This window comes from Juglans regia, chromosome 15 (genome assembly GCF_001411555.2).
Source record: "Juglans regia cultivar Chandler chromosome 15, Walnut 2.0, whole genome shotgun sequence".
Classification (NCBI taxonomy): Eukaryota; Viridiplantae; Streptophyta; class Magnoliopsida; order Fagales; family Juglandaceae; genus Juglans; species Juglans regia.
This window is the reverse complement of record NC_049915.1, coordinates 5,715,456-5,734,941: the sequence shown is the minus strand read 5'-3', so window position 1 is coordinate 5,734,941 and position 19,486 is coordinate 5,715,456. Positions and strand designations below refer to the sequence as shown.

The window sequence follows — 19,486 nt, the reverse complement described above, 5'->3', positions numbered from 1 at the left end:
GGAAATAATCATTTTTGGGAAAAATGATGTTTTGAGAAAATTGCATATTTCTTCATGTGCATGCATGTTAGTTGCATTTAATGCATTTTTATTACATGGTTATTTGGGTTATACTTACCTGCGGTACCATTTTATGGTAACATAGATTTTGATGCAGATGAGGAGGATGTGGGCGAGCATGAGGAGACGGCTCCGCCTGAGGAGTGATCTGGGATCACTTGCTTGGTTATTTGATTTTACTGTATCGTATTTTAATTATAGATGACTGTATAACTACTTTTTAAACTTTACTGATGTTTTGATTGTATATAAATTCTAGTACTTAGTTGACTATTCGCTGCGTTATTTTTTGTACATTGTTGCATGTACACACACTGGTACTTCGTTGGGATACGTGACCGTGTTGTCACCATCCTAGCATCTCAATTCCCGTATTTCCTTACATGGGGGTCGGGGGCACCACAGGCACATTGTTTGGGACACTGACGTCCGTATATCTTTGGAACCTTGGGTGGTGTTGGCTGGGCGGCTGGCTCACAACGCATATTATTACTAAGGGGACTCAAGAGATGGGAAGCTAAGTGGCAAAGGAAAATTTATAGAGCTTTTTGGATTTGATTTTCGAAGGACTCCAATATGGGATATTATATGTTTTATTGCTAATTAAAGAACATTGTAGGGTAAGATTACTATGTATAGTGGTGATCAGACAATATATTCGACTAATTCAAGTAAATGGTGAACCAAATATGCTGAACCTATATATGCGTAATTAATAGGTTAGGCACCATCTTTATTCCCTAAAAGATCCTAATGCTATTATCTTCACTCTTACCATAGAAAATCGATTCCTTTAACTTCCTACAGATTGAAAGTATGCTCCCATGATCTAGTTTCATGGTAGCTTTCCAAATTGTATGTGGTTTTGTTCTTTCCTGCAGGGACCCTGCATAAAAGCCAATGGGAATGAAATGTATAATACTCATGATCTTTACATGGGATGCTGTGTTATTGTAATATTATATGTAATTCTAATGACATTACATATTGTGGTATGATGAGAATATCCGAATGTGTGTTAAAATAATAATTAGATCTATTTCTTTCCAAAAGGTTAAATTGAGGAGAATATATATACAGATTTAATTATTTATATTATTTTAACAATGTAGGGAATGAATCCATGTCAAGTCTAAGAAGATCAATTTGGGTAAGACTCCATTCAAGATGTTCCATTTAGTTTACTCAAAGATAGAGTGGAATTTTCTCATCTAGGCCAATATGAATTATTCCATGTATTGCTTTATCTTTATTAATGCCGCTACAACAAATTACAGTCTTATATCAGACCACGCATGAATGTTTAAATTATCTTTAAATACTTGAATAAGCTTGCAAATGCCTCCCTCACATGCTAAATTCGTCTAAATTATTTCTTTGTTGTTACCAAAAAATCATCTCTCAACCATACAATATATATTCCCAAGGTTTTATAAACATAAACTCACATGTTCAAGCTAAATATAGATGTTTCTCTATAAGGATCTAAACATAATTAATAATCAACTCCACAAAGTCTCAATAACATCATCAATATCCCAAAATAGCACTCAAAGAAAGTAGTTTCTTGAATAAAATCCTCTTATAGACTCGTGTAACCTTGGGCACTTACTCCACTATGCTCAATTAATCTTGCCCATGTTCCATATTCTTGGTCCTTAGATGAAACATCCAAATCATCTGAAAATATAGTGGAGCTAATTGGGTGAGTTATCAACAACTTAGTAAGCAGTGAACATATACCAGTGTGTAAAAATGAGCCAGTAATTGAATGCAGAATAAAACATTTTATCAAAATATTAGAGCAACAGTTTAGAAATATTTATATATAGAGTCCTTTTGCATAGCATAACTGAGCATCATCATATTAGAATATATTCCATGTTTAACCCCCGTGGTAGGGTTGTGCTATTTCCAGTGACCAAATTGGGTAGAAACATAAATAAATATTCCCCTTATCATTCTCAAAGCCCTAAGTGTGCACATTGGAAAGACCATACAAAAAACCACTCTGTTTCTAAAGTGGGTGCACTCAGAAACATATATGTTGGAACCAACTCAATAACAAAGACCACAGTTTTAAACTCGTGGTAAGGTCAGAGTGGAACAGAAACAAAAACAGAATATTATGCTAGAGGTTTTCAGATGCAACATTTCATACCATAATAGAGTACTGAATAAATAGAGAGCATATTCATATCATCACATATAACACTTTCAGATGTCCTATTTATTCACTCTTCTTGTTCAATTGAGAAATAGTGCCAAAAATACTCTTGTCTACACCAATAATGACAAATATTTTTCTTTTCTTATTTAGATACAATGAGTTATGTAGAAAAATGACTGAGGTTGTTCTCAAATGTCTCATAACTGTAACACCCCGTATTTTAGTGTATTTTTACTAAAGGAATTATTTTTATGGATTCAAAAATTTATTCTCTTATCTTAAAATTGTTGGATTTTTTTTAGTGGATTTTTTTTATGATTTTTAATTTTGTAAAAATTATTTTGAAGTGCTTTCTTATTATTAATTATTGTTAAGCGTTTAAAATCTCTTTATTCTAAATTAATTACTACGATATTTAATTATTTTAATTTCACTTTATCATTACGTTTAAATTATTTTATTTAACTTGCTATTTTAAAATCGTTTCCGTTCGATCATTTTTGTGACCCAAGATGTGAGGATTGAACCTCATTTCATTCCCTACATTTTCTCTTTCCTCTTTTCTTTTTCTTCCTTTTTCTTTTTCTTCTTTCTTTTATTTTTCTTTTCCTGGTTCTTCCCTTCCTGCGCACGCACGCACTCACTCCCTCTCTCTTCCCGTGTGTCGCCCTCTCCCCCAGCCCGCCGGCGACCTCACCCCACCAACCTCACCTCTATTCGCGCCGCCGTTAACCACCAGCAGCCCTTCAAAGCCGCGGCGTCACCTTCGCTCCAGCACCGCCGTCGCGCCACCTCCGGCCACCATCTTCTCACCACTTCATCCTCGACCTCTTGGCAACCCATTGGACCCAACCCCACCTCCGATCTGTCACCGGTGAAGCACATCCAACTCTATTTTCGTTTTGGGTATTTTTAGCCTTAAAACACCCATTGCGCTGCCACCCACGGCCAACCACTACCACCACTAGCTTCACCGACCTCCCTAGGCCCTACCCTATCAATTTTGGGTCTTCATTTGCCTTCGTTTGAAAGTGGGTATTTGTGACCCACGGCCAAAATACACTGTTGCGTTGCTCAGACGTCACTTCTTGCAGCTTCGTGATCCTTCGAAAATTGCTATGTAGCACTGTAAGTATTTCTCCAAAGAACTTGCGTGATTTAAATATATTTTTACACTAACTCATTTTACTGTATTCGGTTGAACATGCCGAACTGAGTCCGAGGAGTTTGGGGGTCGGATGGATTTGTGATTGGATTAGTTATTGATGGTTGTGGATTAGTGCTGGTACATGTACATTTCATTATTTCATGCATGATCATGTTTGTAAAGGAAACTGGGTTTTCGTGTATTGCATTCATGATCATGTGTGATTTGGAAAATTGTGATTTCATGTGTGAGAATATTTTTGGGTGAGTGTGTATCACGACCCCAAGCTGAGATGGGGTATTATCTCGGTGGAGCTCCTTTGGTTACTCGGGAGCGGAATATACTGAGTAACGTCCCCTGGATTGTCGCCGGGCGACAATGGGATCGGACGAGATGGTCTCGTGCTGACTCCATGGTCCTTCTGCTAGCGGGGACTAGAAGATGTCTGGTCACGTACGCGCTGGGCGCGGAACTGGGCATTGCTCGTTGCATAGTGTGGATGCTTGGCGATGTACGCACCGGGCGCGAAACTGAGCACCGCTACGAAGCCAGGACGCGCAGATGGTCCCTAGGGGAGACTATGGTGCATATGGAAATTAATGAACTATTTTCTGGGAAAATAGTGTGCGTTGGATTTCTGTGTAAAATATTTTCTGGGAAAATGTTTTACGGATATTTTGGGCAAAAATGAGATTTTGGCGTGTGTTGAAAATAATCATTTTCAGGGGAAATGATGTTTTGAGAAAAATGCATATTTCTTCATGTGCATACATGTTAGTTGCATTTAATGCATTTTTATTACGTGGTTATTTTGGGTTACACTTACCTGCGATACCATTTTGTGGTAACGCAGATTTTGATGCAGATGAGGAGGATGAGGGCGAGCCTGAGGAGACGGCTCTACCAGAGGAGTGATCTAGGATCACTCGCTTGGTTATTTGAATTTATTGTATTGTATTTTAATTATGGATGACTGTATAACTACTATTTAAACTTTACTGATGTTTTGATTGTAAATAAATTCTGGTACTTAGTTGACTATCTGCTGCGTTATTTTTTTTATACACCGTCGCATGTACACGCACTGGCACTTCGTTGGATGTGTGACCGTGTTGTCACCATCCTGGCATCTCGATCCAACGTGTTTTTATATAAGGGGAATTGGGAGCGCGAAAGGTGGTATTAGAGCAGTTCGGCTCTGGGTAAAACCATATGTCCCTCAGGATAGTACCAGAAATTATTTTCTATTTTAAAAATAATTTTTAAAGGTGGTAAGTTAAATTTTTTATTTTATATTATGAGTTTATGATTATTTTATTTTGTGTGAAATGAACGTATTTATGTTATTTCATGTTATTATATTTTTATTATGTTGCTTTTGGATCGTGTTTGAGTTGTCTAGGATTTAAGCAGGGTTGAGGATTGCTCTTGATAGGAAAATGGTGAGGTACTAGAAAATTTTTCTAAAGTTGTAATTGAAATTGTTTAATTTAGAGTATGGTTTTGTTGGCGTTATTTATTTTATTGTATAATAATTTTGTTGTTTATTTATTTTATTGTATGTCATTTTATTTTATTTGTTTTATTTTATGGCGGATTATTTTATCGTTTTATTTAATTTATTGTGAACTATTTTATGAGTTTTATTCATTTTGTCGTAAGTTATTTTATTTATAGAAATTTATTTTATGTTGTTTTGACTTGTTTTGTTTTGTTCGAAGTTGTAAGGTGGGTTAAGGGTTGTGCTATGACACGAAGATGGTACGACTGAGAATGTCATTGTTAGGCTTGAACATTTGGTGTAGTAAGCTTGAACTTTTGGTGATTGGTTTGTTTAATATCGAGGCTTGAACATCAGGGTCTGGGTGAACTCTTGGGAATAAGAACTCAAGTTGTTGCTAAGTTGGGGAATATTTCTTAAATTGCTTAGGATAATTGAGATTTTACCTTCCGTAGAATTTATTTAATGAGTCTTTGGATAAGAGGTTATAAGTTCAACGAACCTCAAGGTTAGATTTATGAGAAGTTCATCTAAGATATGAGGACCCATAGTTTTTAGGAAATAAGTTATGAGATTTAAGGTGGTAGGTTCAACAAGCAATTAAGTGATGACTTAGATTAGAAGTTTTCGATATTGCTGACCTTGATAAGCAATTTGATAGCATTTGAAATTTTAGAATTTATAAGTTTTATAAGGTGAATGTTTTAGATTTAAGGTCATCGATCTTGAGGATTTCGGAAAATGATTTTTATCTGGGTTAAGGTTTTAGAATCTACAAGTTTTATAAGGTGAATGTTTTAGATTTAAGGTCATCGATCTTGAGGATTTCAGAAAATGATTTTTATCTGGGTTAAGGTTTTAGAATTGCAGAGTTGAAGGGCAGAATCAAAATAGGATTGATGAGAGTTGAGTTATTAATGTGAGAATTTTTTCAGGTGAGAATTTCTTTGGAGATGGAAGGTAATGATCTAGTTCATGTATTTTCTGGGGATTGAAGATGTTGATCTAGTTCAGTTAATGATTGTTTGTTGCTCGAGGTTACAGTGACAGGTTGAGGATTTAATCCATATCAATTTTAAGGATAATAGATGGTGCGGATTTAGGAAATGATTCTTGTTGATTTCGAGGATGTAGGTCTAGTGATGAAAATGGTAATGATGATCACTTGCACGTTTGGACGATTATTGGTTTTGGCTAAGGATGCATGAGATTGATGCATAGTAATGGTGAGTGTGTATTCATTTCGGAGAGTATAGGTCCTAGTCTTATTTTGGTTTGGAGGAAGTGGCTTTGGTAGGTGTTGAAGAGGAGTCGACACAATAGTAGTAATTCAAGAGACCTTGGCTTTAAGTTCTTGATGAGTTGATTAGAGTGTACATTTGAAGTGGGTTACCCAATGGAATGATGGTTGGGAATAGTTATTGTGATTATCTTCAGGAATTAATTGTGACTTGAGATTACTTAGGAATTTAAATTTTTGAGGGTATACTTTCTTTTGGAGATTGAGCATCCAATTGGTTGAATTAGGGACATTGTTATTTAACTTGAAGAGAGATTGTTGGGACATCATGTATGATGTATGAAAAGATCTTCGAAGTTGAAGCTTAGGCATCAACAGTGGATAATATGATCAAGTATGTGGGTTAATAAAGCATTAGGATCCTTAGGTGTTTTGTAATGGCTTTTGGTAGATTGAAGATTTGAGCAGTATGGTTTGCCTTGAGGTTTAATAGTGATGTACTATTGAAGGAACTAGTTGTGTTAATGCTAGCTTGGAGGAGTAGAAATAGGTGGGCGAGTTACCAAGATGGTTTTATAATATTTTGGTGTAGTCAATGGTGGTTCGTAGTGAGTTTAGTCACCGTTAGATTAGATGTTGTTCAGAATGTAGGTGATGAGCTTTTGGGTTTAGGTTGTTAGGTAGAACTTTATAGGCGCTCTTATTGGTTCGCCAAGTTGGAATTGAGTCTTTTAAAGTATGTTTATTATCTTAGATGAGATGAATATATTTTGAGTTGAGGTTGCTTACTTCCAATTTGGGATGCTAAGGTTGTTTGATATTGGGTTTCTGTCTATGATCATGGATGTATTATATGGAATTTGATTTTGATCAAGGCAGCAGGAGTTAATTGAGGAATTTGAGTTATAACTCGTGGTTTTGGGAGAGAGAGTATTTTTCTACCAAATTGTGATAAGAGTTTTGGTTAGTAGGAATGGAGCCACCTTGTACTCGATGGTGTTAGTTTCATGAGGACATAAATTTTATGCATGTGGCGAATATTAGAGTGTGCAGCAAGAGCGTGGTATTTTTGGTTGTAGTCAGGAGTTCAGATTGTGCTGATTTTGAGGAATTAGTGGTGACTTGAATTTTAAGAAGATACTTGTAATTGGAGATTAATCATTTGGTTGTGCAAAATCTGTTACTGATGGTTAACATTGGAAGTGGCTATTAGGTTTCCAATAGTAGAATTCAATAAAGGTTTAGAAGTTGGAGCATAGGAGTTGATTGCAGTTGGCACATATTATTGTAAGGGCTTTTGATTATTGGAATTTATTGGATGTTGTATTAAGGTTCTCGAGGAAATGAGATTTTCGATAGCAGTCACTCTAGGAATACTGGTCGTGATGTGTCATTGGGGGACTAAAATGAGTATGTTGGATAATGCCATGTTCATTGAGGAAAGTGCCACGTGCCGTCAAGTTAAGGCTGAGCATCAAGGTAGACCTTAACCTCTCCCTATTCCTGAGTGGAAGTGGGGTGATATTTCTATGGATTTTGTTGTAGGTTTGCCGAGGACTCCTAGTGGGAAGAACTCAATTTGGGTGATTGTTGATCGGTTGATCAAGAGTGCTCATTTCTTGGCCATTAATAATACTGACTCTTTGGGTAAGTTGACTCGGTTATATGGCATGGAGATAATGCGTTTGCATGGAGTACCTAAGAGTATTGTGTTGGATCGGGACCCGCGGTTTACGTCCCATTTTTTGAAGAGTTTGTAGGCAGCCTTAGGCACTAAGTTGAAGTTTAGTACTGCGTATCACCCTCAAACAGACGGTCAATCAGAGCATACTATTCAAACTCTTGAGGTTATGTTGCGGTCTTGTGTCATGGAAATTTAGGGTAGTTGGGAGAATCATCTGCTACTATTTGAGTTTGCTTATGATGACAATTTTCATTCCTCCATTCAGATGGCCCCGTATGAAGCTTTGTATGGAAGGAAGTGTAGATCGCCCTTGTGTTGGGATGAAGTTGGCGAGAGCAAATTGTTTGGGCCTGAGATAATTCAAGAAATGAATGATCAAGTTCAGTTTATAAGGACTAAAATGGCGGAAGCGCAAAGTCGCCATAAGAGTTATCCAAATACAAGAAGAAGAGACTTATCCTTTGAAGTAGGTGACTGGGTTTATTTCAAAATCTCTCCTATGAAAGGCGTTAAGCGCTTTGGTAAGAAATGAAAACTTAGCCCAAGATATGTTGGCCCTTTTCAGATCGTAGAGAAGGTTGGACTTGTTGCTTATAGAGTGGCCTTACCGGACTATTTTGGCGGTATGTTCTTAAGTCTGCTCTTAGTTGAATCTTATTCCCATCTTAGTCTTAATGTTGACCTTGCCAATTTCCAGGACGAAATTTTATTTAAGGGGGGGAGAATGTAACACCCCGTATTTTAGTGTATTTTTACTGAAGGAATTATTTTTATGGATTCAAAAATTTATTCTCTTATTTTAAAATTGTTGGATTTTTTTTAGTGGATTTATTTTATGATTTTTAATTTTGTGAAAATTATTTTGAAGTACTTTCTTATTATTAATTATTGTTATAAGTTTAAAATCTCTTTATTCTAAATTAATTACTATGGGATTTAATTATTTTAATTTCACTTTACCATTACGTTTAAATTATTTTATTTAACTTGCTGTTTTAAAATCGTTTCTGTTGGATCATTTCTGTGACCCAAGATGTGAGGATTGGACCTCATTTCTTTCCCTACATTTTCTCTTTCCTCTTTTCTTTTTCTTCCTTTTTCTTTTTCTTCTTTCTTTTCTTTTTCTTTTCCTGGTTCTTCCCTTCCCGCGCGCGCACTCCATCCCTCTCTCTTCCCGTGCGTCGCACCTCTCCCCCAGCCCGCCGCCGTGATTCGGTGGTGGCCGTTTCCGCCCAGTCCGTTCGCCTCCCCTGCCGCCGGCGACCTCACCCCACCAACCTCACCTCCATTCGCGCTGCTGTTAACCACCAGCAGCCCTTCAAAGCCGCGGCGTCACCTTCGCTCCAATGCCGCCATCGCGCCACATCCGGCCACCATCTTCTCACCACTTCATCCTCGACCTCTTGGCAACCCATTGGACCCAACCCCACCTCCGATCCGTCACCGGTGAAGCACATCCAACTCCATTTTCGTTTTGGGTATTTTTGGCCTTAAAACACCTATTGCACCGCAACCCACGGCCAACCACCACCACCACTAGCTTCACCGACCTCCCTAGGCCCTACCCTATCAATTTTGGGTCTTCGTTTGCCTCTGTTTGAAAGTGGGTATTTGTGAGCCACACGGCCATAGTGTATTTTACACTGTTGCGTTGCTCAGACGTCACTTCTTGCAGCTTCGTGATCCTTCGAAAATTGCTATATAGCACTGTAAGTATTTCTCCAAAGAACTTGCGTGATTTAAATGTATTTTTGCACTAACTCATTTCACTGTATTTGGTTGAACATGCCGGACTGAGTCCGAGGAGTTCGAGGGTCGGATGAATTTGTGATTGGAGTTGTTTGGTTGGATTGGTTATTGATGGTTGTGGATTAGTGTTGGTACATATACATCTCATTATTTCATGCATGATCATGTTTGTAAAGGAAATTGGGTTTTCGTGTATTGCATTCATGATCTTGTGTGATTCGAAAAATTGTGATTTCATGTGTGAGAATATTTTTGGGTGCGTGTGTATCACGACCCCAAGCCGAGATGGGGTATTATCTCGGTGGATCTCCTCTGGTTACTCGAGAGCGGAATATACTGAGTAACGTCCCCTGGATTGTCGCCAGGCAACAATGGGATCGGACGAGATGGTCTCGTGACAACTCCGTGGTCCTTCTACTGGCGGGGACTAGAGGATGTCTGGTCACGTACGCACTGGGCGCGAAACTGGGTATCGCTCGTTGCGTAGTGTGGATGCTTGGCCATGTAGCACCGCTACGAAGCCAGAACGTGCGGATGGTCCCTAGGGGACACCATGGTGCATATGGAATTAATGAACTATTTTCTGAGAAAATAGTGCATTGGATTTCTGTGTAAAATATTTTCTGGGAAAGTGTTTTACGGATATTTTGGGCAAAAATGAGATTTTGGCGTTTGTTGAAAATAATCATTTTCGAGAGAAATAATGTTTTGAGAAAAATGCAAATTTCTTCATGTGCATGCATGTTAGTTGCATTTAATGCATTTTTATTACGTGGCTATTTTGGGTTATACTTACCTGCGATACCATTTTATGGTAACGCAAATTTTGATGCAGATGAGGAGAATTAGGGTGAGCTTGAGGAGACGGCTCCGCCCGATGAGTGATCTGGGATCACTCGTTTGGTTATTTGAATTTACTGTATTGTATTTTAATTATGGATGACTGTATAACTACTATTTAAACTTTACTGATGTTTTGATTGTAAATAAATTCTGGTACTTAGTTGACTATCCACTGGATAATTTTTTTTTTACACCGTTGCATGTACACACACTGGCACTTCGTTGGATGCGTGACCGTGTTGTCACCATCCTGGCGTTTCGATCCCCGTATTTTTATATAAGGGGAATTGGGGGCGCCAAAATAACAAAATAACGTTTTTCAAAAAATCAACCGTAATCCATATATGCAAAGTCTTGTATAGGAGCATCGCGTACATGACTCTTATAATGTATTAACTACGGTAATTAAACCAAAGTGATTAACTAGGACTCCAAAATACCATGACACCAAAGTGATTAACTAGTATAAACTCCAATTTCTATGTGTAATTGAGAAATTGTTATTATTTTGTAGCCAACACCCTCGTGGAGCAATAGCAGTGGCGGTAGATCTATGTACAGTAGAGGGGGTGGCTGGCTTGGGTTCCAAAGGTAGTGTGGTGACATGTGATGGTGCTTAGTGGCTGAAGGTAGAGAACTCATGGGAAAGAGGAAAGACAAATTGGGAGTAAGAAAAAAAACCAAGATGAGCGGGATGGACAATCGTGGCTCGCGGTCGATTGGTATCGGCATGAGAGGGTGGATTTTGATGACAATGTCTTGATGGGGTGATGCATGACGAGAGAATCTATTGTAACACCCTGTATTTTAGTGTATTTTTACTGAAAGATTTTTTTTATTTATTCAAAAATTTATTCTCTTGTTTTATTATTACTAAATTTTATTTGGGTTATTTTTATGATTTTTAGCTTATGAAAATTATTTTTGAAGTGCTTTCTTATTATTAATTATTGTCATGCATTTAAAATCTTTTTATTCTAAATTAATTACTGTTAGATTTAATTATTTTAATTTCACTTTACCATTGCGTTTGAATTATTTTATTTAACTTGTGGTTTTGAAATCGTTTCTGTTGGATCATTTTTGGAACCCAAGTTATGAGAATTGGACCTCATTTCTTTTCCCTTAATTTTTCTTTCCTCCTTTTCTATTCTCTTTCTTTTCTTTTCTCCTTATTTCTCCTTCGGCTCTCTCCCGCGCGAACTGCTTCTCTCTCTCTCCCGTGCATTTCCATCCTTCTCCCAGCCCACCGCCGCCGCGCCGCCGTGGCCTGCACCGCCCAGCCCAGTTGCTCCCCCACCGGTCGACGACCACTTGCTGTCAATCCCAGCCTCCCTTGAGCCGCCATTAGCCTCCACGCTCACCTCCAAGCCGCGGCGCCATTTTCGCTCCAGCGCCGCCGTCGTGCCACCATTGGCCACCATCTCCGTTTGAAAGTGGATATTTGTGACCCACGGCCACAGTCTATTTTGCACTGTTACGTTGCTCAGACATCACTTCTTGCAGCTTCGTGATCCATCGAAAATTGCTATATAGCACTGTAAGTATTTCTCCAAAGAACTTTCATGATTTAAATGTATTTTTGCACTAACTCATTTCACTGTATTTGGTTGAACATGCCGGACTGAGTCCGAGGAGTTCAGGGGTTGGATGGATTGGTGATTGAAGTTGTTTGGTTGAATTTGATTGGATTGGTAATTGTTGGTTTGGATATTGTGTTCATGTACATTGCATTTAGCATGCATGATCATGTTTGTAAAGGAAAACTGAGTTTTCGTGTATTGCATTCATATTCATGTGTGATTTGGAAAATTGTGATTTTATGTGTGAGAATACTTTTGGGTGCGTGTGTATCATGACCCCAGGCCGAGATGGGGCATTATCTCGGGGGAGCTCCTCTGGTTACTCGGGAGCGGAATATACTGAGTAACGTCCCCTGGATTGTCGCCGGGCGACAATGGGATCGGACGAGATGATCTCGTGCCGACTCCGTGGTCCTTCTGCTGGCGAGGACTAGAGGATGTCTGGCTACGTAAGCGCTGGGCGCGGAACTGGGCATCGCTTGTTGGGTAGTGTGGATGCTTGGCCATGTACGCGCTGGGGCCGGAACTGAGCATCGCTACAAATCCAGGACGTGCGGATGATCCCTAGGGGAGATCAAGGTGCTTATGGTATTAATGGATTAATGAACTATTTTCTGGAAAAATAATGTGTTGGAATTTTGTGTAAATTATTTTCTAGAAAAATGTTTTACGGATATTTTCGGCCAAATGGGATTTTGGCGTGTGTTGGAAATAATCATTTTCGGGAAAAATGATGTTTTGAGGAAAATAGATATTTCTTCATATGCATGCATGTTGGTTGCATTTAATGTATTTTTATTACATGGTTATTTGGGTTATACTTACCTGCGGTACCATTTTGTGGTAATGCAGATTTTGATGCAGATGAGGAGGATGAGGGCGAGCCTGAGGAGACGGCTCCGCCAGAGGAGTGATCTGAGATCACTTGCTTGGTTATGTTATCTACTGTATATTATTTTAATTATGGATGACTGTATAACTACTTTTTAAACTTTATTGATGTTTTGATTGTATATAAATTCTGGTACTTAGTTGAGTAATCTGCTGCGTTATTTTTTGTACACCGTTGCATGTACACACACTGGGCACTTCGTTGGGATGCGTGACCGTGTTGTCATCATCCTGGCGTCTCGATTCCTGTGTTTCATTACATGGGGGTCGGGGGCGCCACATCTATGGTGGAGGGGTGCATGGGGGAGAGGATAACTGGAAGTATCGGAGGAGAGAACTGAAGAGGGAGAGGGGAGAGAATGAAGAAAGAAAAAAAATGAATGGGCAAAGAACGAAGAGGAAGAGGAATCCATGGGCCTAGGCCTTATCTTGGGGGCCCGGGTGTTATAGTGGGGAATGGGGAGAGTGAAATAGGGACGTGCATAGCGAGAAGAGGAAGAGACTATGACGAAGGAGAGAAAAATGGGGAGAAAGTGTTGGGGGGGAGCGAAAATCGAGAGGAAAGTGACGGGGAGGAGAGAAAGAGAGGGAAAAAGGGAGAAAGAAACTACTAACCCCCAAAATGGCGTCGTTCACCTCTAGGCAGGTTGGGCTTCTTCTAGTCTTGGGCCTGTTTTACGCCTAGGTTTTACATCCTCCCCCTTATAAAATTGCCATCCTTAGAAATTGCTAGTGCATACGTCAAGCAAAGCCTAAACACTTATCCGCCACATCCATTTCGTGCCTATTTTAATCCTCAATCATATTGTTGAACCGAATGTTCCAAGATTCCAATCCTCTGATATTTTAACCCAATGCCACACATATTTCCCCCTAGGCATACGTGTTCGCGCGTATTGTATCGATTATCACACACTTTAGTGTCCAATTCAATTAAAAAATGTAACCCTCCACAACAGGCTCAATTAAAAGACTAATAATAATTTTACCTAAATTCTTAGCTTAACTTCGTATAAAATAGTAAATAGAACTCTCAACATAAAGTATTAACCACATATGAATATTAAAATAAAACTCTCCAAAGTCTGGGTCCTTAATCTCATACTCGATTCATGAAGATATCCAACTCGTGGTACCTAGGCATCCAACGTTCCTAATAATCTTCAAAATTTAAAATCCACAATCACGAGAGTTAAGTCCTAAGTAATCTCAAGTCAATTAATTTTTGAACCCTCACAAAGCTTACTCTCAACCCATCATAGTACTAAGTACTTTCGTTGAGCACTCTGATAAATCCACGAAGATGCCCAAGGCTTGGATTTCATAAATATAGCAATGTTGTGTCCAATCCATTTCAAAACCTACCAAAGCAACTCTTACCAAACTTTAATAAAATAAAGACTACACACTCATGTATTTTTCTAGATGGTGTCTTTCGCCCTTAGTTGTAATCAATGCACATTCTGTTAAACTCAACCTTTCAAGGATACGAAACTTAGCATAAGCCGTTGAAATGAAAGAATGGTTACCCCCAAAATAAAATAATACAGTTGCTTTCTTGCTTTCTTGGAGGAAAGGAGTCAAGTACTTGTGATCACATCACTACTGTCCGTAACCTCTCCAGGGGTCAGTGCATACACTCGTGTGGGTACTGTATTATGTTGATTGTTGCCCTTGTCGTCAGATTAGTCCTCTGATTGTCGGAAATAGTCTTTATGAAATAGAAAAAAAATACTAGTAAAACATTATTATAGGCTCACAACCTTATACCTAAAATACATAAAAGAATATGAACAATATATCATAGAAAAGAAAATATTGGAATACAAATAACTTGAACAATGGACAAGAAACTTACAGTAAACTACATTACATTACAAAATATAAAATTACAAGATATGAGTTACATATCGATAACATAGTCTTCCATGTGATTTAATCACACCAAATAAAACTTCATAGATATTTTGATGTAGCCACCTAAATTGAAGACAACCGCTACATTGAATTCCTAGTATATTCTCTCCACCACCCAAACTGAAGAGTAAGAATGTATTTCAACAGAGAAAAGCAGAAACCATGAAAGGAACACCAAATTCTCCATGCATACATTACAAAGTAGAGGTTTCCAAAATGGATTGACCAAGTATTAACAATAGACACAATATATAATAAAAGTAGCTCAATAACAGTATTTTCGCATCTTATTGAATAAAGACACTGCCAACAAAAATGTTTCATTCAGAAGGATGCTATTTATACTGAATGCATAAAGCAAGTCATAGTATACTGTGAGCAAGCCAATGCTACTGCAAAGCATACCATGTGTAGAAAAAGGTACCAAGGATTGCAACAATGATCCGAGTCTTGTGAACTCAATGTCCAATGTTGTCTAAGAGAACAAGTTAGCGAAAGAGAACCAGAATACTACAACTCAGTGCCCTAATATTACACCTTTATTTAACAATCAGAATACAAAATTATCTGTTTGAAGGAAACAAGATTATTTGATGAAAAGAGGAGTAAGTATTTGGTCATTCAAACCTCTCCCACCAAAACCCATCACTTTCACAATTTCACTCCCTCTTCAAACCTATCCCACCGAATCCAAAATTAATCCCAAGATTTGACTTTCACCCAAACTCTAAAACCCATTAAACATTCAAAATTGTCTGCAAAACAAACTCAAAATACCAAAGAGTGAACAAAAAAACAAATATTATAAAACATATCCACGAATGAAGATGACGGCACAAGCATCTAACCCATAAAAATACTCCTCAAACATTCAAATATTCTCTTCAAAACAAACTCAAAATCACCAAAGAGAGAACAAAAAAACAGAGAGAATAAAACATACCCATGGATGAAGAAGACGACACGAGGATGTAACCCATAAAAATACTCCTCAAACATTCAAATATTCTATTCAAAACAAACTCAAAATCACCAAAGAGAGAACAAAAAAACAAAGAGAAGAAAACATACCCACAGATGAAGACAAGGGAGTTACAGGGAATGGAGAGATCGTGGGGGAGTTGGGGGATGATCGGCGGGAGCCGGCGAGGGGCTCTTAGTGTAGTCGACGATGAACGGCGATGGCTTGGGTGCGGGTTGCGACAATGACGTGGAGAAGCTAAGAGGGAAGGAGGCTCGTTTTGGGGGAGGAGGAGAGGGAGAGAGAGGCGTTGTGGGGAGGCTGGGTTCAGCGAGTGGTGTTCGTCGGTGAGGTAGTGGTGGCGCGGCACTGCAGTAGTCGCCGGCTGCTGGGCAATGGCCAAAGGATAAGAGAGGGGAGAAGGGGGGTTCCGTCAACTGCAAGGGGAAGGGGAAAGAGAGAGGGAAAAGAGAAGAGTAGGTTTTAATTTAGACCCTTTATCTTGGCTCTTCATATTGATCTAACGGTGAATATTAAAATATTGAAATAAATTAAGTAAAATAATATGAATTAAGATAGAAAAATCATATCATAAATCTAAACTCAACTTTAATTATAGAAATACTATTCTTTCATCATTAAATAAATTATGAAGTTTTGCTAAGTATGTCACAACCCCGTCCCATTCTTAGGACGTGATCACGATGCGTGACCTGTTCTTTCCTTATTATTATTAGTGCTATTTTTTTTTTTTTTTCGAGGTAATAAGGGACATGCGTGAACATGTCGTGCATGCACTCTGCACTTCTAATTTAAAAGGAACACCTGATAAACGATCTCTTCAATATTCTAAATAAAGGACTCTCAGAGTCCATTATCCATTCACCAACCATAAACAGTCCTAAGTAAGAGGGGACTCTGTCCCTACAAACCATACCATCTTATGTGGGGTTACTATCACCCCACCATAGAAGTTATGCCATTACCATCACCCCACCGTAATATTTACATCATGCCCGTAGGCATATTGTTTAAAAGTCAAGCCAACAAAATGTCTCAACATGGGACCCATCATAAAATAAAATAAAAATATAACCATCCTCATCATGGTCAAACCGTCAGGGAAACTCTAAGCATCGGCCCCTCCCTCCTTCGCAGTGCCCAGCTCCATAGACTCTTCATCCATACGTGGACGTTTAAAACATAAACACAAAGTGAGTCTAATACTCAGTATGCAGTACACCATGCCGTTAACTTATTACTCACATAATCTTTTCTTTTGAAAACATGTATACATAACATTTGTAGTTCTTGCCAATACTTCCGTGCATAAACAATTTAAGAAATAACTCTCTTTCCATGCATAAACAATTTAAGGCATAGCTATACTTTCGTGCTTAAACATTTCTAAGAACTAACTTTGCTTTACACTCCACTTTCTTCGGCTAGTACACACTATTACGCCCAGTGTGTTGGGGTTAGTGGTCTTTTAGACCTGGATACCACCCGTGGCCACAGGTTAGGAATCCCTTTCATCGAGAGGGGGGGCAGCACTGGGTGCACTACCAGTACTACTTACTAGGCATTGCAATCTGCCCATTTCTTTGGTACCCTTAGCATACATATGGCAGTCACATACATTCATGCTTTTATTTTTTTTCCTTTCCTTTCTTTAGAAAAATCAATGTTTTCATTATCTTCATTTAGTGCCAATGCATATGCGTTTCTTTGAAAGGAATGTTTCATGTCATGCTACATACATATAGGTAAGGCATAATTATTCAAGAGAGAGCATGCATAAAATCTCATGATGCATTACCTTATATATACACAATGGTAATTAATAGGGTACTTAACAGGGGTTACCAAGAAAGGGTTATACATACTATACATGCATATATTCTTTCATAAGAGAAACATTTGGAAGGAGCGAGACACTTTTTCATAAGAATGTAAGGAGCATGGTCATAGCTAATTATCTCGATGCTTTACAAGTAGGTTCCTTAAATCTTGAAATAAACTCCTATTCAATGAAATGAAATGAACGCATTAAAATTCATTTCACATTAAGTCTTGCTATCCGACACCCTTACGCCCTCACTTAAATTCCACATTGGAATTAAAGTGTTTTCCTTAACCCCTTAGCTGCATACTTGATACTAAGTCAACCCTAATATTCTCATTCTGACATTTAAAGAAACCCATGAAAATAATTAACTTACTTGCTGCCCCTCTTTAAAGCTACTACTTTCTATACAAGGGATAGGTAGGAAATCATGAGTTAAAACATATAGGATGGTAGGGATTTATTTGAAAAGGGAAAGGAATAAGAATTTGTTGCAAAATCTGGAATTTTCGTCAAAGAGGGCATTTTGACAGCTTTACAACCTCATGTGGAAGTAAATCTAATAAAAGGCCAACGACTACAAGAGGGTTGGTTTTTGACACTCATTCTTCAAGGGTTTTCCATACTAAAGTTCGTCATTGATTAAGCAAAAGGGTGAAGTTGAGCAAGAGATGGAATGGGCTGATTTAGGCTCCCAAAACAGAATATATTTCAGAACTTTAAAATGCATGTGCAGCTAGCAAGTTCTAGCATATTCATGGTCTTAAATATCCCTTACTTAGCCAAAACTTCAACTACATAATTAAACCATATGAAAGTTGTAGAAAACATAGGAAAGGTATAACATTTTTCTGAAAACATAACATACATAATGAGCACCATATTCGGCAACTCAAATTTCCAAGGCAACTTACTATTTTTACTTGAAGTTCCTAGTGGCTTACTTAGGCCATAAACCTTAGGGAAAACATGCCAAATTTATAAGTTTAACTTCATTAATTTAACACATAAAAGCATCACTAAAACATGACTTAAACTTGATAAAACACAAGGATGGACTACAATCTTGCTTTGTGCAACACATGGTTGGAACACCAAAATAGAGCACATACACACGCTCGACTAGAACAACAAAACAGAACACCCACACGCTAGAACACCAAAACAGAGCACAACATATCACACAAAACACCTTCATTCCCCTATTCGGCTACCACTCAACTAGAGCAACTAATAGAGGGAACAAATGAGAGATAACCCAGAAATCACCACACAACAATCGGTTCCCACAGAATTTCAAAAATCCCCAATTCATAAGAAATCTCATGGAAGGTATAATACCTGTTTGGGTCCCCTTTGAAGCCACGAAAGTACACAACCACGAGAAGAGGAAGAGGAAATCCGAAGGATTAAGGGCTAGAACACAGCAGAAAAATTTCTTAAAAAAAACCCTAGGTTAACCCATAGATCTAAGATTTCAATCTAGAGATTAGAGCCATAGGAAACTCACTTACGAGGTTGATTTTCCTTGAAGATTTTCGGTAGAAATCTTAGGTTTATGAAGTGGAAGAATCGGCTTGAGGAGAAGAAGTGATCGCGAGGCTTGGGGTAAACCGAAGGGTTCTTCGTGTGAAGGAAAACTTGAGAAGTTTTCTCTCCTTCATGTGGGACTAACGGGTGAAGAGGAATGAGCAAGGAGTCTACTTGTCTTGCCTTGCAAGCCGTCAATGTGTGTAAGGGAGAATGAGAGGATTTTGTTTTCTTGTCCCTTGGAACCGGCGTGTAGGAGAAGGAAGAAGAATCCAAATAACTTGTTGAGGAAGCTGATAGGTGAAGAGAGGAAGTAAGAAGTCCAATGGCTTGTCTTACAAGCTAAGGGATGGAAGGTGGGGAT

General features: G+C 38.4%; 1 long non-coding RNA gene across 4 annotated transcripts; it reads right to left on the bottom strand.

The window, feature by feature from the left end:
• Window positions 1-14,672: 14,672 nt before the first annotated feature.
• LOC108998169 lies at window positions 14,673-19,486 on the bottom strand. 4 transcript variants are annotated; one of them, XR_004798489.1, is made up of 2 exons: window positions 19,103-19,486; window positions 14,673-19,030 (listed from the first exon to the last, which is right to left on the bottom strand). It is a non-coding gene; the product is annotated as an uncharacterized LOC108998169 (long non-coding RNA). The 4 variants fall into 4 exon arrangements; XR_004798490.1 differs by having other exon boundaries at window positions 19,107-19,486; XR_004798487.1 differs by having other exon boundaries at window positions 14,673-19,008; window positions 19,103-19,485.